The sequence below is a fragment of the Accipiter gentilis genome, chromosome Z (genome assembly GCF_929443795.1).
Source record: "Accipiter gentilis chromosome Z, bAccGen1.1, whole genome shotgun sequence".
Taxonomy (NCBI): domain Eukaryota; kingdom Metazoa; phylum Chordata; class Aves; order Accipitriformes; family Accipitridae; genus Astur; species Astur gentilis.
In genome coordinates, this window is record NC_064919.1 from 11,238,194 (window position 1) to 11,263,351 (window position 25,158).

At 47.4% G+C, this 25,158-nt stretch overlaps 1 protein-coding gene across 3 annotated transcripts in view; it reads right to left on the reverse strand.

Moving 5' to 3' along the window:
• PLPPR1 (phospholipid phosphatase related 1) overlaps positions 1 to 25,158 on the reverse strand; it is a 414,536-nt gene that overhangs the window by 136,002 nt on the left and 253,376 nt on the right. The window contains exon 1 of one of the 3 annotated variants that reach the window (XM_049796151.1): positions 4,259 to 4,589. The exons of the other annotated variants lie outside the window; for them this stretch is intronic. The gene's annotated coding sequence lies outside the window, so the exon portion shown is untranslated. Of the gene's footprint in view, positions 1 to 4,258; positions 4,590 to 25,158 lie in introns of those variants that run through there. 3 annotated transcript variants of the gene reach the window in all.

A 25,158-nucleotide genomic window follows, 5' to 3' on the forward strand; every position in this document is an offset into this window, starting at 1 on the left:
TTAAGATAGGAGAATAACGCAGCATGAATCCTTCAGAAAAACGGATCAAGACAATGTCTTATAGATACAACCACATTCTGTCCCCACTCCCCTGCCTGTGGCTACCCCTTTCCAAATAATTATGTCCTCAATCACTCCATATGATTTTCACTATAACCAGAAAGGATGACAGTTGTACAAGACACACCAGACGCTGTCGTGGGATGTCCGGCAGCCCACACTAGCAAAGTTTGACCATTTTGAAATAAAACACAGAAACCCACCTGGGTAAGGAAAGTTATCTTGTATTTCAAGAGGCTGCGCAGACTGTGATCCACTTGCTTATTAGAAAAAAAAGGTAGCACAACAAAGATTAACATATGAATGATGCTACCCTCCATTCCCTACAAATGCATGGAATTGCCCCCATCACTGTTACAGGTGATTCAGGCAGTTACTCACTGTAAGGAGGTCTGACTGTTGACAACACAGGCTGTTTTGACAGTGCACAGGGTGCAGGCTACCAATGGAGCATGTTTTCCAAAAAGAGAGGAAATATGTGAATGTTGATCCCATGTCTTAACAGCCCTGCTAATGATTACTCAGAGTAGCTACTGATTCTGTAGCCTCCCTTTTTCAACCCGTGTTCATGCCATCCAATAGACATTGATGGCAGCACGATGTTAACAAAAGCATGAGATTTTCAGAATCAGGACATGCATCGTGAACAACAATGCCACTCACAACTGCTTTCTCAGCTACTGCCAAGCAAGCATTTCTGAAAAGCACCACTGAAAAACAAGTTTTACGCTGGATATGCAAACCCAGCAAACAATGCCTAAATAGGTAAGAGAGGATATGTGAGCAAGCTGCAGCACCAATTTTGCACGCTAGTAGCAATAAAAATGTTGGTCGTTAGTTTTGCGTTTATGCCCCATCCAAACATCTACCTATTAAACCCAGGAACTTTGGGCTTTCTTCAGAGAAGTGGGTTTGCAGATTAATGTTTGCACCCAGTCTTTTCTGTCTGTGATCAGATAAGAAAAAAGAGAAAGAAAAATCCAAAAAGAAAGAGAACATGGCCTGTGAAGAGTACAGGGCTGAGTCTGCAGAACTCAATGTAATATCAAGCCTGGCTAGCTGAAGAGCATGGATTTCCTCCAGAGTTGGGAAATTCAAAGCACAAACCATCACAGACCCCCAGCCAGAGCCACAGGAAACACTATGCAGCCAGCTCTGGAGAACTGACCTCCTGGCTGCCAACCAAGTTGACAGAACAACACTGAACCCATTTCATTCACATGGGACTCCCACCTGGGAAAGAATGGATGAAAAACCAAGCAAAGGCTCTCACTTCCTAAGAAATAACCACTCTGATTTCAGTCTCTCAGAATGAGGCAGCACAGCTGATTTCAGCACCATTGTGTGAAAACTAGTGGAGAACTGGCCATGTGTCACAGATTTGCTTGGCTTAAACCAGTAGAGAGAGAACAGAGGCTCACAAAGGCTTCTGGCATCAGCACTACAGAATTTGTCTTTCTTCTACCTTTATTTTCAGGAGACAATGACAGAGAAAAATAATCTTGAAGACAGAACTTACTCTTGAAGAGTCGCCAACTTAAAAAGTTAGTCTTTCGCCATAACTTCAACCAGTATAACTAGGCCAGAATTAGTGGACTGAAAAACTGTTTTTAAGCATTGGTGATAGGTAGTTGTTTTCCATTAGAGAATTTTGCTTATCTTGAGGGCCTAGCTCCATGAGAAGTGACAATTCCACAATAAAATTCCAGACAAAGTGATATTCACAATAAGTCTTCCCGAACACAACTGGAAAAACACCCTTCCTCCATGCTGTTGTATCATCTACAGAACTGCAAGATATCTGTGGCTGCAGAAACTATTAAGAAGAAAAATTAGAACACTAGAAAGCAGGCTAATCAGTTCCACATACTGTCTGATGAAGTAACAGTTATGGAAATGTTTTCCAATTTAAAAAAATCCCTCAAAACAACAAAGTGCATCTAGACTCCTCCCATTGAACAAAGAGGCAGGTAAGTTTTTCATGATGATCAAAGCTGTCAAAAAAAAATTAAGGTACAATATTAAAAAAAAAAAAAAGACAGCTATGATGTCATTGAAAATTCAAAACTCCCCTTCATCTGCTACTGAATTCTCTCAATTCAGTCAAAATATGTCTCCAATTACAGACCCACCAAAAGGTTCTGTAACTGAGCAGATGTGACTGCATGGCTGAGGAATTAAGGATATGGTTGCCCACCAGCTCTTTCTGTCCCCAGATGTCTCATCAATTGGGGGGGGGGGGGGGGGGGAGCATGGTCTTTATTGTGTGTGTTGAAACAGGTTAATAAGCAGCAACATCTAGCACAGTTTTGCCCAGTAAGTCTACATATTCTGAAGCAGGTTCACATCCACCATCAGAGGAGAAAGAGCACCGAGTATCATCCTTGTTTATACACATGGGTTTAGCATGTTTTTCAGCATCATTGGTTTTCCACCCAGAGTGAGCATAAGCCAAGAGTAAAATATGCCACATGAGAGCTAGCAATGAAAGTTGAGGAGGAGAGGAAGGAATACAAATAACTAAGGGGAGGTAGTCTGGAGCTGTTGTCATAGCTCCCAGTACTTGACAGATACTCAGCTGATGTAAATTTTGTCCTTTTTCCTCCCGTGTCAAGCCTCCAAAGCAGGTTCTCCTCCTGAACAGTACATTCAAACTTAGCTATGGATGAATGCAGAAAAGACTTGCCCTAAGGTCTTACCCGCCTTTATTTTTAGAAATAGGCCCCCCCAAATCACACCTCTGAGTAGTGAGATGACTTAAAAAAGAGGGAGGTGCACACCAGTGTCCTTGGACTAAACTGGATCTTGAAATTCAAAGGCTGAGGGCTGTCACACCGAGTAGCCACTGGCTAAGTGGTAACTCTTTCTGCAGTAACTCCTCTGGAAACCTTCTTTCCCAAGTCAAGCCCAAGAGCCCATTGTACAGAACCTGAAAGGTTTTAAAAAACATCCTTCCTCGTGCCTAAGTAGAAACAGGTGGAAACCTGAGCACAAAGGCATGACCTCTGCTTTTCCTCACCATACCCATCTCATTTGCATTAGGGAGGATGTCACCTCAAGTCCCTGCTCTGTCCCAGGTGTCTTCACGCCACCACAAAGGCTGCAACATGTACAGGACCAGCACTGTTACTCTTACCCATTTATTTCTTACGTACTCACCCAGAGGGATCAATAGAACTATCGTACAACTATCGTACAATCGATGTCAGCTAGGAAATCCCATCTCACGACCTGCAAGCTTTAAATGACAGCTGACCAAAACGCCTGCATTTTTTCCTTTTGGTACCACCTAGGATTTCTGGAGATGCTAAAGGGCTCAGGGTCAGGTCTCTCAGAACATCCAAACCTGACAGGGACACTGCATACAGCGGCATTTTTGCATCTCCGCTCCAAAGCGTCTTTCCCCCGCATGCGGCGTATCCCTCACGCCCCGCTGCAGCAGGCAGCCTTCTCCCCAGCCAGCGAGCAGCTCCGCAGCCCCGCAGCCCCGCTCTCGGCCGGGGGAGCCGAGCACGGCCGGGCACCGGCGCAGCGCAAACGCGGCGCCCGCCTCCGCCGGGAACCGCCGCCCGGGGGCGGCCCGCGCCTCTCCGCCGCGCACACGGGCGGACGCCGCCGCCGGACACTGGACACCGGCCGCCGGCCGCCGGCCGGGGCGAGGGGAAGGCGCGGGGCCCCCCCGCGGACCCCGACCCAGGCGCTCCGCCGAGGTCGGGAGCGGAGCCGGCGGCCCGGGGACACCCTTGCCCGGCGGGGCGAGGGGCCGCCCGGCGCCTCCCCCCCGGACACCGACCTCCCGGCGCGCCCCTCGGCCGCCCCGCGGCGGCCCCGCACGGCCCCCCCCGGCCCCCCGGGCGCTGCCCCCGCTCGGCTGCCGGGGCGCCCCGGGGGTGCCGCAGGGGCAGAAGGCGAGCCGGCGGGGGCAGCAGGAAGGCGAGCCCGCGGGCTCCCGCGTCGCCCCGGCCCGCTGCAGCGGCGGGAGCGCGGCCGCCCCCAGGGCCGCGCCGGGCTCCGGCCGCCTCCCCGAGCCCGCTCCGCGCCCCCCCCAGCGCCGCCGGGCCGGGCCGGGCCGGGCCGGGCCGGGCCGGGGACCCCGCCGGCCGCGGGCGCCCGCGGGGCCGGCCCCCCGCCCCCCGCGGGGCCGCCCACCCACCCGGGCCCCCCTCGGACCCCCCCCGCCCCGCCCGGCCCGGCTCACCCCGCGGTGCGGCGCGGCAGCCCCGCTACGGGCGGCGGTCTCCATGCGGGCGGGCGGGCAGCGCCCGCCGGCCGGGCATCGTGGTCCGCCCTCCCTCCTCGGCGCGGCGGAGAGGGGCGGGGGCCGGGGCCGCCCACCCCCGTCCTGCTTCGTCTCCCTTCGCCCCCTCCCGCCACCCGCTCCTTCTCCCGCGCGATGCCCGGAGGATCACCGCCGCGGCTCCTTCCCCATCGCCCGCCTCTCCTCCTCTGCCTCCCCCTCCGCCGGACCCGGCTCTCAGCCCCCCGCCCCGGCTGCGGAGCGGAGGGAGGGGACAGGCGCCGGCCGGGGAGGGGCGGGCGGGCGGAGCGGAGGGGCGGGGAGGGAGCGGGATCCCCCCGGGCACCGCCGCGGTTCCCCCCGGCCCCGGCCCCGGCCCCGGCCCCGGCGCCCTCCTTTGTGCCGCAGCCGCCGGTCCCCGGCGCTTTCCCCGCTCCCACACGCCGCGGGGGCGGGGAGCAACACGCCCCCCGCCGCCCCGGGGACGTTTCCACCCGAAATTCGGCAGCCGCCAGGCAGAGGCTGGCCGCCGTCCGGCAGCCCCCCCTCCGGCTCTTCCTCCCCCGGCCCCCGCTGCGGGGAGCTGCAGCTCCAGTGCCTGCTTGGCCCAGCATCCCCACAGGCTGGACGGCACACACACCCAGCCCCCGCCACCCCCACCCCCCCAAAAAAAAAAGGGAGCGGGGAGGGGAGGGTGAACCCAGGGAGCAAAGCGAACACACAGGGGGATGGGATCGGGGGGCCCCGTCACAGCGTTGGTGCCCCTAAGCCCGGGGATGCTCCGGGTCAGAGGACCCTCGCAGCCTGGAGCACCGGCCGCGGCAAGGGCAGCAGGGTGGGATCCAGGCCCTGGCCCCGGCCCTGGCAGCGCGGGCTGCCTCCGTCCCCCCTTGCCCCACCGTGCTCGCGCAGGGCACCGGGCAGGACCGCTGACCGAGGCCGCTGCGCAGCCCTGGGGGCCCGGACTCGGAAACGCTCCGTTGCCCCATCCACCCGGGCCGGAGCTGCCGGGCCACTCGCAACTCACGGCACCCGACTTAGCCCGTCCTCAACAACCTGCCACTCGACAGCTCAGTGAGAGCACCAAGAGAGCAGCTTGCGCTGCGTTAGGAGACTCTGCCAGGTTTGCCTCCGAGCCACGGATGTGTTAGGGGATGTGAGAACAGTGCCGCCGCGGCTCTAGGCAAGCCAAATTCCTGGCTGGCAGGGCAGGGTGACCCAGGTGACCCAGGAGCTGTCCTGCTGCGAACGACCAAGCAGCGCAGAGTGTGTCAGGTGCTCTCGCCAATATGCCTTAACCGTAACGTGGGCAAAAAAGGCGACCGCGGGCTAGAGTGAACCACGCGCACAAAATTCCTCTCTGTGGAGCACAAAATTCCTCTCTGTGGAGCAATGGAGCGTCACGCCTCAGTTGCCAAGGTAGCTGCAGAAGCGTTTCTGGGTACCTCATTACCCCCCCCATTTCACAGACAGGGAGCACAGTGCCACACAGCAGTGAGGTGACTTGCCCGAGCTCGCCAGAAAGCCCCGACCCTTTGCGTCTCACCGGCACGCACCACGGGCCGCGCAGACTGAGGAGCCCAAGCAGACCGGCAGTGTAAAGTTATCCGCTTGAGGCTGAGAAGTGTTAAGTCTTGTCTGCTGCAATGCAGAGGAAAACATTTGTCTGCCCAGAGCCCTCTTCCTTTGTAAGACATCGGGAGCACCGATGGCAGAGCCCACTGAAGCCGTCTCAGCTGTGGCAGAGAGGTATTCCTGCTCTTTGAAGCAGTGCGACAGCATGGGCAGCATTGGTCTGATCATACCCAAAGCCTGATACGCACCCAAAAGGTCAATCAAGTTAAGTTAATTTGAAGAACGACTGCTTGGACACTGACACGAAAACGTCGTCTTTGCCGCTTCACATCCCTGCAGCTTCGTCGTTTCTGTCTCGTCTCTCCTCCGTGAGTGGCATCCATCGACTGTCCTTGGCGGACGCGGAGGAGGCAGAGGGAGACTGGAACACTGACATGCCTTCCTGCTGTTGGCCCACCTTGCACCATCAGCAAGCCTAGCAGAAGCAGAGCAGGAGGGCAGGATTTGTCTTTCCTCCTGCTTTTTGGTCACAGGGGTTTCTCACCTGCTTCTCATTTCGGGGAAGCTCAGCAGGGCACGAGGTTTTCTTTCCCAGCGTGGGCGTTGCGTGGCTTGCGTGGAGCTACAGCAGCAGCAACAAGGGCTATTTTTAGCCTCAAGTAGGCCAGGCAGTTCCAGAAGACACATTAATAGGAGGAACATTTGAGAACAAAACAAGCAAACAAAGGAGAAAACAAACTGAGAATGTAAACGAGAATCCCCTTTTAGCAGAAGCACTCGCCGAACGGTGCGTCCTGCACCTCAGGGGACATGAGCCCACCCCCCGAAACCCAAGCAAATGCAACCTCTCAACAGTATGTCTTGCCTTCAGAACAATCAAAGTGTCTCGGTTTAGCGCCGCACATCTGGAATGGGATTTTTCGAGATGCCCGATTCAGCAGTTTTCAGCACGCATTCATTTCCCCAAAAAAGCATACCTAGCCTGGTGACTTAAGTAGAAATCAATCGCCGCCTTAGAGCTCGGTACACGCCTGTGTTTGGAATCGGAGTCTAGCTGGCACCCAAAGTGCGTTGAAACTGGTTGCCCAACTTGCTGGGAGAATACCTGCCATGTTTGTTAGTGAAAACCTGTGGGCAAGGTGCTGCTCCCGACGTGCAGCTCTCTGCAGTAGGCAGGAAAAAGAGGTAAGGATAGGCACTATAGAAGAAAGAGTCATTTTGTACTCCCGAAAGCAAGAAATTTTCGTTTTCAGTCAATGGGAATGTGGCCGGGGGCATGGATATCTGGCAGCTCTTTCGTCTAGTATCGGCATTGGAAGACTAGATTGCAATAATTCAGCAGTCCGTAAATCTTCACGGAAGAAGGAGCGTAACGACATTCACCACAACCGCATGTGCACCTCCCACACGGACTCACATAGCTGGTTTCTACTGGGTTTTTTTAGCTCCTGGTAGTAGTTTCTCCTCTTTCCAGAAGAAGTCCCAATACGACATCGCATGTTCTGACTCTCCTGAAGGCGTGAGTCGTTGCCCCGAAGCCTATTGCAGGACACATTCAAAGCTGTTTGCTTGCCCGAGTGTTCGGGTAGATCCAATCCAGAAATCCAGGACAATCTGTGTCACCGGAAGCTTTTAAGAGCTAAGCATGTGCAGCACAACTTACAGGCTGGAAGCAGTTTCCCCTTCATACAGAGAATCACAATGAAACTTCATGCCGCTGTCAGGAGAGATACGCCTACCAAAGTCCTACAATCATATGTTACTCCATCACGTCTTGTAGTAGGATGCTCATAGTGACAACAAAAGTGTTTTGCTATGTTTGGCATGCATCTGCTTGCTGTTGATGTCATGAGATGGTTTCCTCAAAAAGAAGAAAGAATCAGCACTTTTTGCTTCATGCCTCTCCCTCTCATTAATAAACACCTCTTTGGTGGCCCCATCTGACTTTCTTCCACACCAGTGTGAATACAGACGAGGTTTCAGATGAAGTCACGTCAGAGTTTAGTGCGTAGGAATTTGACGTAAGGCCTCGCCGTTCTCATTTGTCAATAGATTTGCCCCACTACTCTCTTCAGGGGGCAAAAGGATAGGCTTTCTGCAAAGCTTTTTGAACCCAGTGAGACTTTTAAGTGTTCCACTGACCAGAGCAGCTGCATCTAATTCATGCCCACACCTACCTGTGCACAGAGCAAGAAGATGACAACACACATACGCACAGACCAAACTGCACCTGTAGGATTTGCCTGTAAGGCATGGAGACGCAAAGTTTGCAACCAATAGAACAAAAAAGAATTTTAGGAGGTACCGGGGGGATTTTTTTAGCTAAGTACGTGCCGTCTAAGAGCACCGCGCTTACTTAATCACCTTTGCTAAGTGCCTGTCAAGCAGCAGTGACGGGTTGCCAGTCCCAGGCCCGCCGACCCCAATTTAGGCTACAGCTCTGCAAAGCACCTGAAGTTAAGCGGGTGCCCGCTGACGGCAGGTCAGGCGGCAGTCAGCTAATTTCTCAGTCAGGTGTCGCTCTGGCAAGCTGGGGCTGACGGCTACAGAGCTGCCAGTGAATTCACCCTTGGGAGGTTCCTCTCCACTATGGTTTATTTTCTCCTGCTATCTTGAAAAGACGCTACGCAGCCCTCATGGCTAGCCAGAGAGTTAGCCATACCAACTGTTACGGCGTCAGACGTTTCTGGTTGAAAATTCAGTGCGCTTATTTGCAAGTATGCCGGTTGCTGTAGTCTCACGCGCAGGGCACACTGCTGGAGTACTGCTGTCCCTTAGAATCTAGATTTGCACAGCTGCCCTAGGTCACAGATCGAAACCTCAGTTTCTCTAGGGTCTCAGGGGCCTCAGTAGGCCACCATCACCTCCAAGGACTCCCTGAGGGGGCAGGAAGGAGGCAACAGCCCTGCCCTGATGTGAAACTCCACACCAGGCGCTGGCTGGACGGCAGAGGTGCCATGAGCCCGTCTTCACGGCAGTCAGCCCGAGGGGCTTCCCGTCTCAGCTGTGCGTGCCAAATACGCCTGAGTCGAGCAGCAGCCCAAGAAGCCTCTCACGACTGATGGTGAGTGATCTGTCAAATTGCCAAAGCCCTGAAATAGGTCAGGACTGCTTTTCGCTGGACGCTGTCCGGCCAAGAAGCTCTCGACCACGGCGGTCCGGGGCGGCGTGCTGCACGGGCAGAAGACCCGGGGGGAAGAGACAGTAGCAGGGAGGCATCGAGGATTTCCTCTCACTCTTTGCAGGCTAGGCACCGCATAGCTAATTAGTCGCAGGAAAACGCACCATCTGTTTCGCCAATGTGGGATAATGGTATTCCACTTCAGCTACAGGGAAGACCGGTTTCATAAACAACACCATACCCAAACCTCCTGTAAGACGGACTCTTTTGGCCAGACGGAGTTACAACGGGAGCTGCAATTTCCCATTAAAGGCCCGGTCGGCTAAATGCAAGTGCCAGTTTCTTACCTGAGAACAAAGGGTTCAAGCATAAAGGGCAAGCTAAAGCCCACACAGAGGGCATAGACCAATTTCTAACATGTTACATTGCTACTACAGGTATGAAAATCTTTTAGCTGCCAGTGACACGGAAGAAGCCTTCACCACGCAGAAGATTCACGGGGAATGGGAACAAAGCAACCTGGCAAGAGAGGTGTGAATACAATGAGCAACGCACCCTGCAACGCCGGGAATAATCCAAATTATTCACTCTTTAAGGAGTGCGGAACCAGCTTTCTGCTTTTCAGCATCAGATTGGCGCTTTCGAGCAAAAACCCCTCTATCCGCATACACAGGCACACACACACAAGGCTGTCGATAGGGTGAGATACACCTAAGTTTGGGAAAATCATCTCGTAGCTTTATGACAGCAAATTACACTCGCATAATGAAGTGTACTGGCAGGCCAGCTCAAGCTGAGTGGGTGTAGGCAGGTAGTACGCTTCAGCAGTGACTTAGAAAGCTGTTTCCTTAGCACATGTGAAGCGTTTCTATGCCTCACATGTGGTTTTTCTAGTTTTCTTAAACTTTCTAGCACCTTCCTATTAACAAGAGAGAAGATGCTATCTCCACAGGGGTAACAACAAATTCCTAACTACTGTACAGGCAGAGATGAACAAACCAGAATTTGCACCTAAGTGGAGATGGCCTGTATTTTTTCTGGTATGGGCCTAACCCCAGCCCTCCAGCCAAACAGTCTACAATGTCTGAGAGCAAGATGTATACCGCAGCCCAGCTCTCTCCGTTGCCCTTTATCTGTTGGCTTAAAGCCTCACATCAAGACACACACTCTCTTTGGACAATGTTTGATCTCAACTTTTACATTGCTTAAACTAAATTTTTTTGGCCTGTGTACACTTCTAGTTTGTTGGGTTTTTTTCTTGTCAACTTGTTTTCTGTGGTCAGCGTTGTTAACGGTGCTGGGTAAGTCCTGCCCTAACACGCGAATCAATGGGATTCCTCCTGTGTGGGTCACTAGCAGCTGGCACATTCAGAAGAACACTTATAGCAATGGGAAAAAGTTCCCCACACATTTGTGTAAGATTCCAAGAGGTACAGACGTATCTCATTGAGTCTCTTTCCCCATCATTCGGTGAGCCTTCCTGGCCATTGGCCTCCTATGCCGGAACAGCTGTGCAATTCCCCCCACCAGAGTCCGAGTCCTTGTCCTTGTGAGCTAGGACATGCCACACGTATCTTCACGTGTTTTCATTTTACATTAGGTTTTTTCAGTCTTGTACAAACGCGTTGAACTGCACTTTCTCTTCAGGTAGCGTTCGTACTCAACGGGTTCCTGGTTTAGAACTCAAAGCTAGCCATTCCCCTTCCATCACTCCGCTTGCTTTTGAACGCTGTTTCAAAAAAAGTGTATTCCATTTTTGGAGGTTAAGCAGCCCCTGTGCCAAAAGGTAGCTGACTAATTTCAATGTATCGGTGAAATATTAAAATAAAGGGCCCTAATCTTGTGGCCTACACAAGCCATAGTTTGTACTTCAGTGGTTTTTACTTGACTGTATTTGCTCATGCTGCAGTTGCACCTTAAGTTAAAGTCCAGCAGCCCTCACGAGTCGAGCAAGTCTTTCTGGTCATGAAATCCATCGGTGTATCCCTGGACCTCTTCATCCTAGAGGGAAAGGACAAGCCACAGCTCTTCCTGAGTGCATTTTAGTCTGATCCCCCAGGATGAGCGTTTGCACACACTTACGGAGCTATTTAGACTCATGCTGCAAGACCTGCCCGAAAAATCACTCTTAGGGCTGCAAGCAAATGAGGAGAGCACTGACTGGGCTCTGGCCTCAGGTTAACCAAACGGAACAGGACATGGAAGAATGTTGGACATGACATGAGAAAACTGCTGGATGTAACAAAGAGCAGTGTGAGACGCTGACAGAAGTTAGAGATGGTGCCATGAAGGATGGCCACATCTCACAGGCAGCTAAGGGGCAGTTGTATGAGACATGGCCAAACTCCACACGTAACTGGGGCGAGTGCTAAGGACCTTATGGGAAGTACAGTCTTGAAAAGCTACCATACCCCAGTAACTGTATCAGGTATATCACATCAGACAAAGATTAGCCAGGTAACAGTCTCAGAAATATACAACTTGGTGTCTGTGGGCAAAAAGCAATTTGGGGTGGGTTGTGGATTTGGGAGGAGACTGAGGTGGACATGAGGAGGTACAAGGCTGGTGAAATGGAGGGTTAAGAAGTGGTAGAAGGGATGATAAGGTCTGCAGACGCTGTGAGCGGGGCTGTCTGGGGGTAGCCATCAGGCAGTCCTGCCCTTGGGCACGGCAGCTGGAGCGAGACAGTCAGTAAAACCCGTAGCTACGCCTTCACCATACGAGCGTGGCCTGGTCCCATCCTCAGGAGGACTGGGTGGGAGTGGTCCACCCCCGTACCTGGGTAGACCAAATCGAGCATCCTTGTAACACCACGCAGGTGCCCATTTGGGGTCTGGCAGCACTGGGGGCTGCGCACAGCCCCCTAGCAGAGCTCCCACCTGCCTGTCCTTCCTCTGCTCTCTGATGCTGCTCCAGGGAAGGGCCAAGAGATTCACACCCCTGCCACCCCACCATCCATGTCCTTGCCTCCTAACCCATTTTCAGTGCCTGCCATTTCATGGTTCCAGGTCCAAGCTGTCAGTCATTTGCAGCAATGATGAAGCACGAGACTTTTAAGGACTAGGAGCAGCTTTGGAAAACCTGACCTGCTAGTGTTCGCGTCACAAAATTTTGTTAGATATATCAGCTAGTGTCTGTTACTCTTTTCTTTTTCTCCAGTGTAGGAGTAATTTTAAAAACGCTTTAGCAAGGAAATCCTTTGCTGCCAATTTAAAATAAGTTGCTTTTATATGAGCCAAGGACTTGATCTCCCTCTGCCCACTCTACCTCTTTCCTGCACAGCAGCTTCCCCCTCTGTGCTCATCTGCTTATTCATGATTCCACAGCACACTCAAAGGTGAGTGCAATATGTCTGAGCAGCAAGCTTTCCATCAGATTAAATGCCAAGGTGAATTTCTTTGTTTCCATGTGCTCAGCCTAACAACAAGATTAGCATGCAATAATACAGTGCCTGAAGTTTAAAACTAATTTGAAGTTTGTAGGACAGCTCTCTAGAAAGTAGGTTATTGAGAAGAGATGTAATTACTGAGGTTAATTACACTGTCATCTGTCATTTTTGTTGAGTCCAACTACATCTGTGCGCAGCAGCTGAGAATCAGGTACAGAAGTTGTAATGATCATCTTGGTGGGTCAGGAACCTGGGACCTGAACTAATCTGACAGTTGGGTAATGCTTACGTTGAAGAGTTTGTGTGGTTTGCTGGGAAAATGTGGTGTCACACAAGAGCATTCAGAGTAACTGCTTCATTTTACAAGGCTTGATATTAACCTTCTTGTTCTTCTGACAAAGCAGATTTTCCACCAGGCATGAGGAATCAAGCTCCACAAAGGCTGCTTGTGAAATCTGGGGGTTTAACAACTGGAAATGCAGCCTGGAACAGTAACTTTTAGAAGGTACCATTTGAGAATAACCTCATTCTGTCAGTGAGTGCTTGTCACTACAGAAGAGCAAAAAAGCCAGCCTTAGTCCTTCTTTCCCTCTTCAAGAAATTACCTGTGAGTGATGAGTGAACTGACTCCAACTTTTATTTTTAAAGCCATTACAAGGAAGGAAAGGGCCAGAAGAGGAGTTCCTACAGACCTTTCCAGATTTACTGCCCATTGCATTGCTATCCACAGCTGTGATACCTAGATTTGGGAGGGCTGTAATCCAAATCTTGCACTGTGTCGGTGCAAGCCAGCCACACAACCCCTCCAGCTCTACAGCCAGTCTTGGTCAGACTTAGGCCCAGGTGCATGGGTATTTCCTGGATAAGCAGAACAATGTATGGTGTCCTCATGGCACAGGGTTCCCAAAGGACTGACCACACCAATGATGTCTGAAAATAATCGTGATAACTGTGAAAATGACTTACTGGAAATCTATAGTTTCTGCTTTCTCTTCCTTTCAAAGAAAATTGTGCATCTTCGGTGAAAAAAGAGTAAAGTTCAGTTTGGTTTTTTGCAGTATTTAATTTTCTGTAGAAATGAAAGACAACAAAACACATTGTGTAACAAGAAGGATGGCTGCTTTGATTAATCAGAGACAAGAAATGAGGAAAGTCAGTCACTTTTGACTCCAACCTGATTCAGCAGCTCATATTAAATAAGGGATATGCATTTGAATGTTTCCCTTTTAGGGGAAAAAGTGGATAAGTCCAGCTCATCACCAGGCAGGTATTGCATGCCACTCTGAACAACGGTAGGATGATAAATCATACAATCATAGAATCATCATAGAATCATATTTTGGGTTGGAAGCAACCTTTAAAGGACATCTAGTCCAAACCCCCTGCAATGGGCAGGGACAGCTTCAACTAGATCAAGTTGCTCAGAGCCCCATTCAACCTGACTGTGAATGTTTCCAGGGATGGGGCATCTACCACCTCCCTGAGCAACCTGTTGTGGTGTTTCACCACCCTCATCATAAAGAATTTCTTCCTTATATCTAGTCTAAATCTACCCTCTTTTAGTTTAAAACCATTACTCCTTGTCCTATTGCTACAGGCCATGCTAAAAAGTTTGCCCCCATCTTTCTTATAAGCCCCCTTTAAGGACTGAAGGGCCTCAAGAAGGTCTCCCCAAAGCCTTCTCTTCTCCAGGCTGAACAACCCCAACTCTCTCAGCCCTTTTTCATAGAAGAGGTGCTCCAACCTTCTGATCATAGTTGCAGCCCTCTTCCAGACCTGCTGCAACATGTCCATGTCTTTCCATGAATGGAGTCTTAACCCCCCCCCCCCCCCCAAAGTATTTATATACTCATACCATTTGTATAGAGGTGAGAAGCCATCGCCAGCCAAATCAAAGTGTAGGCAGAGTAAGAATTGCCATCATAGCTACAAAGCACTTTGGATGGCAGCCAACAACCACCTACTGCCTTGTGGAGGTGGCTAATGCAGTCTTACTGTGAAGAAGAGGGTAAATTGTAAAGGCTTGACAGATAGGTTTAGCTATCAACCAACAGAAAAAAATTATTTCAGAAGAGACCCAAGGTACGAGGATGAAACAGCAAAAACTCTTCTCTTCTGAGAACAGCTTCACACATAGGGCTTCTCTAGGTTTTTTGTGATGCATTTGATCATACTGTGACTTGCCAAGGTGTGCATTTAAAAACAAGGAGGATACATCATTGACTTGATTAGAGAGACTTCCAGGGATGTTTCCAAAGTGTGACTAGATCTCTCTGCCTTATTCACTCCAGTAATTCTGTTGATTTACGATGGTCATCCGCAATGTTTGGAAGGAAAGAGAGGAGAAAACAAAGATAATTTGGCTCCACTGAAGTTTGGTTCCTCAGTTAAAAAACACTTCCCCTGTGAAAAATATTGCAACCATATACTGTCCCCACCACCTCTCTCTGATGAGCGTTGGGGTAGAAGACAGAGGAAGGAGGGTGGAGAAGAATCTACACTTTTTTAAACCTGCTAGGTTTAATACAAGATACAGGAGCATCAAGTAGCACAGAATAGGATTTTTATCAGGTACAAACACTTTTACCTTGAATTGACTTCATTATATTTAGAATACCTAGAAGAGTTTAGAAATATTAGGGAAAACATTTAGCTCATTACTCATATAATAATTAGTCATATAGTAATTATTATACACATGTGATTCCTTTCTCTGCTCTCAAGAGCATCAAGTTTAGCTCTGCAAGCACCGCGATGCTACATATATTTCACAGGCAGGCACAGCCCATTTTGAGATCAACCACTATTGTGGTCTTGAAGGGGCAGATGCACAATCTGCTCCAGAGGAGCTGTTTCCCTGTACACGGGCAGATGTGTCACAAGGGTGTATAGAATCTCCTGTGACAGCTCAGAGATACAACAGAAGCAGGTTCCTACAGGCCTGTCACAGGTGGTGGTGATTCATCCTTGACAATCAGAAATGTAACACCCCCTACCCAACAGTCTGAGCAGAGCAGCTGTTTCTGAACATTGGTTCTTACAGTGGTTTCAGGATACACAACAAACCCTGATACCCTAGTGCTTTATAATACCTCAGGGTTTTAAAAGGAAGTGTCTTCTTCAGGTCATCGCAATCAGATTTGTCTGTGGATCTTCCAGAGACCCTGGCCATGATGAGGTATCTCATGACTGTAGGAATCAGAGACACCAGAATCGGTAGAGGACTTGAGATTATCAGATCAAACAATCAACACAAGCCCTACAGCTACTAGGTATATAATTGTTTACATAGAAATTGTTCTCTGCCACCAGAAAAACAAGGTCCAATCAAGACCTGGGTCTAGATTTCAAGCCTTGAAAAGCCTGGAGGTCTTTGGTAGTTTCTGACTGGGAGTGGAAAACCAGGGCCTTGGGAGGGTTGAAAGGAAATAGCAGCTGGTCAAAGAGACACAGGACTTATGTGGACAACATCACGGCAGATAAAGAGTTAAATAGTTCATTTTCCCCCTAAATCTGTTGCTGTCCTAAAATGGAAGGGATATTAAATGTCAATTAAAGAAAATAAAAAGGAAAAGAGAACCCAAAAATAAAAGTTAATACACACAGTGCCTGTGGAGTAGTGGCTCCTCAGATATGGCTTCCCAGAAGTGGGGCTTGCTTTGAAAAGGCAATACAACCCAGTTTGTGTAATGACAAGCTCAATTCACATAGCTCCTCCAGGATAAAGAGATCAATTTGGAAGTGATGAATATAAAGAATTTGGATACTGAGGTTGTTGCATACCATCCTAGGCTAAGTAATGATTGGATTTATTCACCCACTTTGGAGAGGTTCTGATTACTGATAAAAGAAGGGGAAATGAACAGACAGGGAATGAGAGAGAAAATGCAAAGGATTAACTGTTAAGGGAGTAGGCAGAGTAGAAACATGTAGTATAGTTACTCAGCTCCAGCCCTTTTGTCCTTCCCAGACCTTACTGAAGAGCAAAGCTGAGCTTTTACCATGAGCTGGAACAGCCTTCGATTTACACAAGCAGCAGGAGCTTCCTGGACATTGGGCAGCTCACTGGCACCTGAAGATTTTCTCCAGCTGTTCTACTGTGTAGCTACAAGGTCTCCTAGGAGCACCAAGTCAGTGCCAAACACCTGGCTTATTAAAATGAGGAGAGGATGAGGAAGGAAAGGTGACAGGCAGTAACAGACACCTGAGCTGCTTCAGGACCCCTGCCGCAGATTCTCTCCTAGGGTAGTATTAACTCCTGCAACTGAGATGCGTTCTTGGCACTGGCTTGACAGCACCAATTAATTCTGGAAGACAAGAGGAGCCTTAGCGCAGAGACCTCCATCAACCCAATTTCCCTTCTCTACCTCTGGCTGTTCCTCTGTGCCAGCACCAGCAGGGATCTCCATGCTAACATGGACTGAGGCATTTGCATATCACCTCTCCACCTCTCCACCATGAGCTTTCGGACATACGCTAGCCTAAATCCAAAACTCAAATCTGTCTTTGATTAACAAAACATGGGACTTGAGAGTGGCAGAAGCCCATGCTCCACTTGCTTTAGAAATGTGAAGACTACAGCTACTGTAGAAGACTCCTGCTTCAGCTAAGCTGTGGCACTGTCTCCCAGAAAGACAAGGGATGGCTCTCTGCCTCCTGCAGCTTGGAAGAAGACTTGAACACCTGCTTGAGATGTGAATATCTCAACAGCAAGCCAGCAACTGTTTAACAAACAAGACATTTCTACCATCCACCTTCTTTGTAATCATGGCCCAATGTGATACCCACCACCTTCTTCTGATGCTGAAGGGAAACAGGGCAGGCAGGAAAGAAAGGTTCATTGTAATAGTTTCCTGGTAGCAAAAAGAAAGTGAATAGCACTAGCTCATTTATGCCTTAATTTTACTAAAGAAAATGAATATTGTGATCATCTAATTCAGGGCTATTAGAGGAGGGTAAGTAGGATTGCAACTGTATTGTTTTATCTCCAAGAACATCTCATCCCTTCTCAGAACCATTTTCACTTGGAAGGAATCGGAAAGGTCTTCCTGTGCCCCTGCACTTAATGACCATCACCCCAGGGTGAGACACCAAGCACAATGAAACAGCCCAGATAGGCCTGTTACTAGGGCATGAATGCCAAATACATTGTCACTATAAAACTGCACTATTATTCAACAATAAGACCTGTCAGTCATGCCGTACGTTTCTGCACCTTTCCATAACACTTATGAGGCACCACTGCTTACCAGGTAGTACTTGCCCTGCATTAACTTTTGAGAGGGAAGGAAAGAATTTAATTTCTACCAGTGATGGAAAATGAGGCAAAGGCGTGAATCTGGACTTGGAGTGCTTCTATGTCTGCTTCTCTTCATACTTTCTGAGCTTGTTCGTTGAAACTCCCCACAAAACAGAATCAGTTGCAAGAATCAGATTTAGAATTTGTTAAAAATGCAAGGAACTAAATCTTCCTCCACAAAACTGGGTGTTGGAGGATTGGAATTTCAGTGGTTTTAAGAGAAAAAAGACGTTACCCACCTTGGTGGGATAGATGTTTTTTTTCTCCCTACCAGCAGATGATTATGTTAACACCTATCTAAATAGAAATGGAATCTGCATCGCAACAAAGGCTTTCTTTTCTTTGTAAACTCTTAAGCTGGAACTATTTAAAAAGTGAGGGTTTTGTAGTCCCTTGGTGTATTTTTAAGTCTAGCTACCTCAAATACTATTTGAAATTGCTGTGGATGAAGAGATGCTCTGGAGAAAACAGAATTGTTAATACATTGTTCGTTTGCACTGTGCATGTGAGTTGAATGATAAAAGCAGGTGCAGACTGTAAGGTACATTGTTAAAGGCTGAAATAAATCCATAGCATTGTTTTGAAGTCAGTGAAGTCGCCCTTCTGGTTTTTGTTCTGTTTTGGCAATTTTGGCCATTCATGTACTTGCTTGAACTGTGAAGTGAATGACAATAAAGTCATAAGATTGATTTTTCTACAATAATTTCTTGGTTCTTTCTTGAACATTTGCTCTTACCAGGTCTCAATATCTATTACAATTATCAATATTACTCCCATCCTACAAGAATGCGGAACGAACCTTGAACACACAGAGATGCAGGAACTTGGTCAATGTCATCATATGCACGTAGCAGACACGTTCCCCTGCCTCAGACAACACTCAGAGCCACCAGAGCATGGGAATCACTACTGAACATTTAATTTGTTGTCCCTGAAATGCAGAGATTCAGGATAGAGGATTTATCTTTGATAATTTATTTCTGTTAAAAGATCTGGAGTTGAAAGGAGCCAGAAAACAGTTATTAAGCTATTTTGGTGAAGTGATTTGGGGACTCAAATGATACTGAACACAGTATGCAAACCAGGACCCACCTGTTAAAGGAAAATCAAATGTCAAGAAGAGTTCAAACAAAGCCCATGTCTTAATTCTTATTATTTATGGATATGCAAATACATCTGTGGAGGCAAGAAAGGTTTACCATAAACGTGTGCTCAAAAGGCGCTCATAGAGGACTGTTTTCTACCTCATCCTGTTCTTCCTTCCCCTACGCCCCCAACAGGGATTCAATCTAAATGGGTCATGAATTGACTAACTTTGAAGTGAGTGGTAAACACTTCATCTCCTACTCTACAAAGTCTGTTGGTTAATATTCATAGGGATTGAGGAATATGAAGTTATTTCAGAAGGAGCATATATATTCCCACAAATACAGGGGAGGAACGGAGGGGAAGATATTGTCAAAGTTTACAAAGACATCAGATTGTGAAGAGCCTTGTGAAGACATTAAATGGTGAAGGAGCTAGTTATTTACAAAAGGAACTCAGTCATTTTAATGAACACATTTCATGAAAGTTTAATATTGTCTTGTGTCGTGCATCTTAAAACCTAGGCTCCTGAAACAAGGTGATTACATACGAATCTTTTTTTTTCCTTGTTCATCCAACATTGTTGTTAAAAGCATTAACCCTAACAGCTCAAAGGGAAATTAGAAAGCTTTTGGATGTAGAGCTTCAAAACTTTTGATTTCTGTAGGCTTCTGCATTTTAGAAAGTTTTGCTTCACTTTTGAAAGTTCTGACACTGGGCTTCTGTTAGAGCCCTGACTGACATGGTAAATCATAAAGCTTATCAGAGTTCTGGGACTTTTTTCTCCTCCCCACCTCCCCCCCCAAAAAAAGAAGCATGCAGACAGAGCGTGTAATTGTTGTGGTGCATTAGCCTGGCAAAGTGCAGAGATCAGGCAACAGGAGCTCCACTTTCAGCAAAGGAGGAAAGCTCTAAGTCTTGCATCCTTCATCTCACTGTCAGCCCTTTTCCTCTCCACAACCCTATGGATATCCCCACATTCCTTACATTTCTCATCTGCTGTGCATTGGGGTTTTGGTATTACTCTTCACCTTCCCATTTTTCCACTCTGTTCATGCACAGGATTTGTTTTCCTCTGTTCTCTGCCATTCAAAGAGGAGATGCTATTCTGCCTAATACTCTGCCTGCCACATCTTACTGCTTAATGCCCCATCGTACCCTACTTGGAGGAATTTGTGCTGCAGCAGCTTGGAAGATTTTCATGTTTCCCCCTGCCAGATTACTGTTTTCCCTTTCTCATCACCTTTGATCTCAGCCCTCCTCAGTTGTGCAGATGGAGATGGGGAAGAGTTGTATAATTAAACACTAACGTGACAGCACATACATTTGTCAGTTGGTGAGGTGTGCCATGGACACGTGCCTTAGTGCACAGGCTGTTCTCAGCAGCAGCTGGTGAGTACAAGCCTTAGCTTATGAGTACTACAGACTGCTTGGAAAGTATCAGTAAACATTGAAAGGATTGTGAAAGCAATTTGAGGTGCAGGAAGGTAAAAGTAATCCAACCGATATGTTTAGTTCAACTCCCTGCTTTGCCATCAGCTTCAGGTGCCTTCATCTAAGTACTTTGTGGCACTAGCCCAGTGTGCCTATAACCTACCTGTCATCAAGGGCAACCAGGTTCATGAATTGTAAGGTGGAAGACAAGCTCAAGATCCATTAAAGAGAAAAAGGAGGCTGAACCTGGGTTTCTTCACATCTTGGGGTACCCCTAACATAAAGGGTAGAGTATAAGGTTGGAAAGGTAGGGGTATAGGTATCATGTTGTGCTTTATTTTGAGACGCAGATGACCATACCAGCCCTCTCTCTAGAATGATGCTCCAGGTAGGTTCTCTTGGTTAGAAGTGGGAAGTTCCTGGCAGCACCTAAATCCCCATGTGAATCTAGCCCTCACTCAGAGCTGGTAGCTAAGAGCTGCTAGAGCTAGTAGCAAGAACTGGAAGCTCCTCAGATAGTGCAGCCATAATAACCAATTACAGAACCTCCATCACCAACAGGCCCTAATCCTTTGGGATGAGCTAAGAGGACTTCTGGTATGGACTTCATCTGTAGTAGTCCGTAGTAGTCTGCAGTAGTCTGTAATGCCTAGCAGGACTGTGAGAGTTTTGAATCACATGGATTACTTTATGTATTGATCTCTAGGGGTTGGAAGCAGGATACATGATGTATCTCTACAAGTAACTCTACAAGCACCTGGCACAAGTACTGATTTCTTCTGTAGAAAGACCTCATTTAGTGAACATATCTATTTGTTCACAATTTCCACTTAAGAAATACAGGCAGTTATTGAACACTGTTGGCCTGCAGAGCTGCCCAAAACTGAACAGTCCCAATTCATGCACAAACATGCAGACTGGTATGTTGTGCAAGCTGGATGGTTCCCCTGTTATAATGTCGCTTTAAATGAGAACAGTGTGCAACTTGAGGCTACTTGTGCTGCCTTGTGAGGAAAGAAATATTTTCCTTTAGTTCTGTGATGCATGTAATTCTGGAAGTTTGCAGAGAGACATTTCTTCCCCTCCTACATAAAAATGCCCCCAAGACCTCCAAACAGCTCTGCTACCTGTAAATTACAAGTATCCATTCTTTATCAGCTGTTCAAACAAAACACAAATAAGAATAAAAAAAGCACCCCTAAATGCTTTGTTCAGCATTGTCTGAAACTTCCCCAGCTAAACCAGAATTTCTGCTGCTCCTCAGTATGGACCATTTTAAATGTTTTCTTTACTTACTCTCTGAGAACATAATATGCTTTGGCATGAAGCTGCTCATGCCCTTCAGAATAAGCCTCTGTTGCTCAATTAGTAAGCACTTCCTGGCACTTTTTGAAATTTAGGGCTTGCTTCTAAGCCAATAGATTTGCCTAAACTGCTTCTAAGAGTATATTTGAAGAAGACTTAAACTTTAAAATGCTTCATGGCAGAACTACTCCTGCGCAACCATTTTCCCCCCATGAGAAACAGTTTACTTTTGGCTTTGGCTGGCATCAGGTTATCAACTTTGCTCTCCTGAGCAGCACTGGCTGCAAAATTAAGCAAGACTTAATTTATGCAGAAAAGGAAATGTATAAGTAGATGTCACTATCCTCTTATAGAGCAAGTCCAGACCCACACCTTGTTGGTCAGCTCAGAGTCACAGGGGTTCTTCAACATTGTGCAGGTGACTACAAAATTGCAGGAGTCCTTAGTCTTGGAGTGGATCTTCAGTATCCCACAGTAGGACTACTGCATTAGAGAGAGCAGAGCTCCCCAACCTCACAGCCAGCTCCTCAGGGATGATGTGCAGGACATGACAGCCCAGGGCCACTTCCCGGGGCTGGACCCCAGCTGCACTTGGGTCAGATGGACATTCAAGCCCCTTTCCCGTATTCCAGTTTCTGTGTAAGATAATCTAAACAGCCAAGCAGGGAGCTTTGACAGACTGCAGAAGGGCCCGTATCATTGCTGATGCTCTATCAGAGAACTGACTCCATGGGGCAGCACAGCTTCTCTGAGGCCATCAGGAAGGACACGATTTGGTTTGCTTTTAGCTATTTCCCCAGCTAATACAGAAAAAATCTCTATGTCATATGAACTCTATATTAAGGCGTTGAAGGAAAAAAATAATCTTAACTTTTGCTGAAGAGCCTTAAGATAGAATGGAAACGTTTATGGCACTGCAACCCAAAATTTCCAGAACCAGAAGGCTTTGCACCATTGAAATGATATACAGAAGAGAAGCTAAGAAATACATGAGGAAGCTCTGGCTATGAAATATTTCCCAGCTGGCTACATACCTGCTAAGGGCCAGATCTGAGAGGTAAACAGTTATTTTCTTCCTAAGAAGTACCAGGCAAAAGTAACTGAGAATGCTAGGTGTCTAAAGGCTCTCTCCAGCTCAGCCCAGACTCTCCCCTTTGAACATTCAGAATCATTTCTCCAATGAAAATAAATTCACCGTATCATATCCCTTTCATCAGCCCAGTGAGTGGAAAGCTGCCTTGTCAACCATACCTTGCTCCAGTCTTTGTTTTTCAAAACTCTTTCCCCAAAAAAGCCTCCTCACAACTCACCCTCCTCTCTGGAGGGCTCCCAGGAGGACTGGATGATCTTTCCCCCATTGTTTAGTTGCTCAACCCAGCTAGAAGAAAAGTAATTATCCCTGACTGGGCCAAGCCCAGTGGTTCTTACTGGACCAGTTGTTTTGTGATGGGTCTTGTCTGCAAACACCACATGGCTTCCTGGCTGTAAGATAATTTCTGCTCAGAAAGGGGAATGGCACATACTTCGAAGAACAGACGTGAGGCTAAAACATACAATCCCCAAGCAGCCATGGAAAAAACAGAAAGTCTCATTAATACATCTGATCTGTAAGGGTAATGTCTCATGATTGAAAGGGGGGCAAGAAAGAATGCAGATGCTGTTTTCCTGCAGTATTTGTTCATTGTTTTCCAACTACACGTAGAAAAGCACTTGTCTTGGCTTTTTCGTATATGTCATCACCCTTACAGCAGAACTGCCTTTCTGTTGTCAGTTGGATGTTTCTAATTTGCTGAATGGACATTTTCTTATACATTTTCCTTTTTCTGTTTTCATAATTGATTTGTTGCCACAGGCTAGATTGAATAGGGACAGGTTTTGAATGTTTGGCACTTGGATTTGACCTAGTAAGCTACCTGAAAATATGCACCGTATGAAATTTCTGAGTAGTCCCTCTGAATTAGAGTTAACATGGCTATAGTGGAACAAAAATGTGATTATTGATACTAAGCATATCCTTCTTCCAGTCAGTGCTGATTAGTGTATTCCAGAAAGAAGATGATGACATGAATATGAGTATTTCTGTCCTCCTATATAGATTGAAGCAAAGATTTTTAGAAGCAATTGGAGATTTTGTTTGCAGAGCATGAAACAGTGTGAAGGGACTCATTTCTTCTTCTTTTAATTAAAGAATAAAACACCAGCCTCTGGAAAAACAGATCCGTTGAAATCAAAAGACTGGCATCATGAATGACTTCTGAAAAAGGTGATCTGACCATGCTAACAGTACCAGAGCTGGAATCTCAAGCTGTTTATACCAGCATTATTTGTTTTGCTCTGCAGTTCACATTCATAAAGGCAATTTTTATTGACTCTGTACAATTTGTCAATCAGCAAATGGGATCATTCTATAATTCCATACCAGACAAACAGCTTCCTCATAAATGTATTTATAAAGAACTTCTATATACAAATATTTATTTCTGCAGACAAACAAGAAGAAAATGCCACACTACTTTAGCAGCTGCAGAGCAGATTAGAAGGGTGGTTTCCAGGACAGGAGGTGCAAGATTGAAAGCAAGGCAAGGGGACTTGCTTTCAGAGCTGTTTATCTTCCTCTGATACATCCCAGTGTAAGAGAAAATGAAATCTAAATCTATGAGCAGCAAGGATCTCAGGCTTACAGTAGCACTAAGGATACCACTGAGCCAAGGTGGGTCTGTAAGTGAATTGTCAATGCAGCATAAGTAATTTTAGGATGGCTTGTGGCAACACAGAAGCTAACCAATGCTTGCTTCCTAGCTGTGTGAAGGTACATGGCAAATTACTAGGAAGTAGGAAAAGTGATAAATTACCTTGTGGTTTCGACAGCTGCAGAAAGAGAGCAAGGTGGTCGTTGTTTCTGGATCAGAGTTGGGCTTGAGTTGTTGTAGGAGTAGAGAGTTGTAACCATATACTGCCAAATTTAAACAAACATCACTGACATAATTGTGTCTGCTATTGCCATGCTTCAGCTGTCCTATTCACAGGTTGCAGTCTATAAAAGCTATAAAGATCACCATGTATACACTTCATACAATCACAGATTTATTCCTGGCTGGATAACTCCACTGCATGTTTTCCCCACCTTTAACACTGACCTTGTGGTGTTCTTGCTGATCTCTCATTATCACTATGTCATCACCACTGCCAAAGGAGAGCAGCAGGATGACTGCAGTTCATTTTTTATTCCCATCCAAAGAGAAGGAAGAGAAATACACACCTTTCGGTGTTTATTCTCTCACTCGTCTGGACTTGTGCAATATTCTCCAAGAGCAAGAAGAAAGCGGTAAGTCATGAATGTGTCTTAACAGAAGAGATACGGAAGAATGAACCTAAGGGCGGAGAGGAGAGTGTGATTGCAGGAATCATCTAAGTAGGCAAACTTCTATGAAGGCTTGGAGATACCAGAAAATGGAGCTAGAAGTATGGGTGGAGTAGAGGGAAACAAACCCTTTATATGAAAGGGCATGCAAAGTGCAGTTTGGCAGAGTCCTGCAGTAAAAGCCTTCTATGTTTGCAGCTGAGGGTGCAAGAGTACATCGGTAAGGGTACCTGTAGCAGTTGTGGATAGCTGTCTTAAAAGCTCTGATCACTGCAAGGGTGAGAGTGCAAAG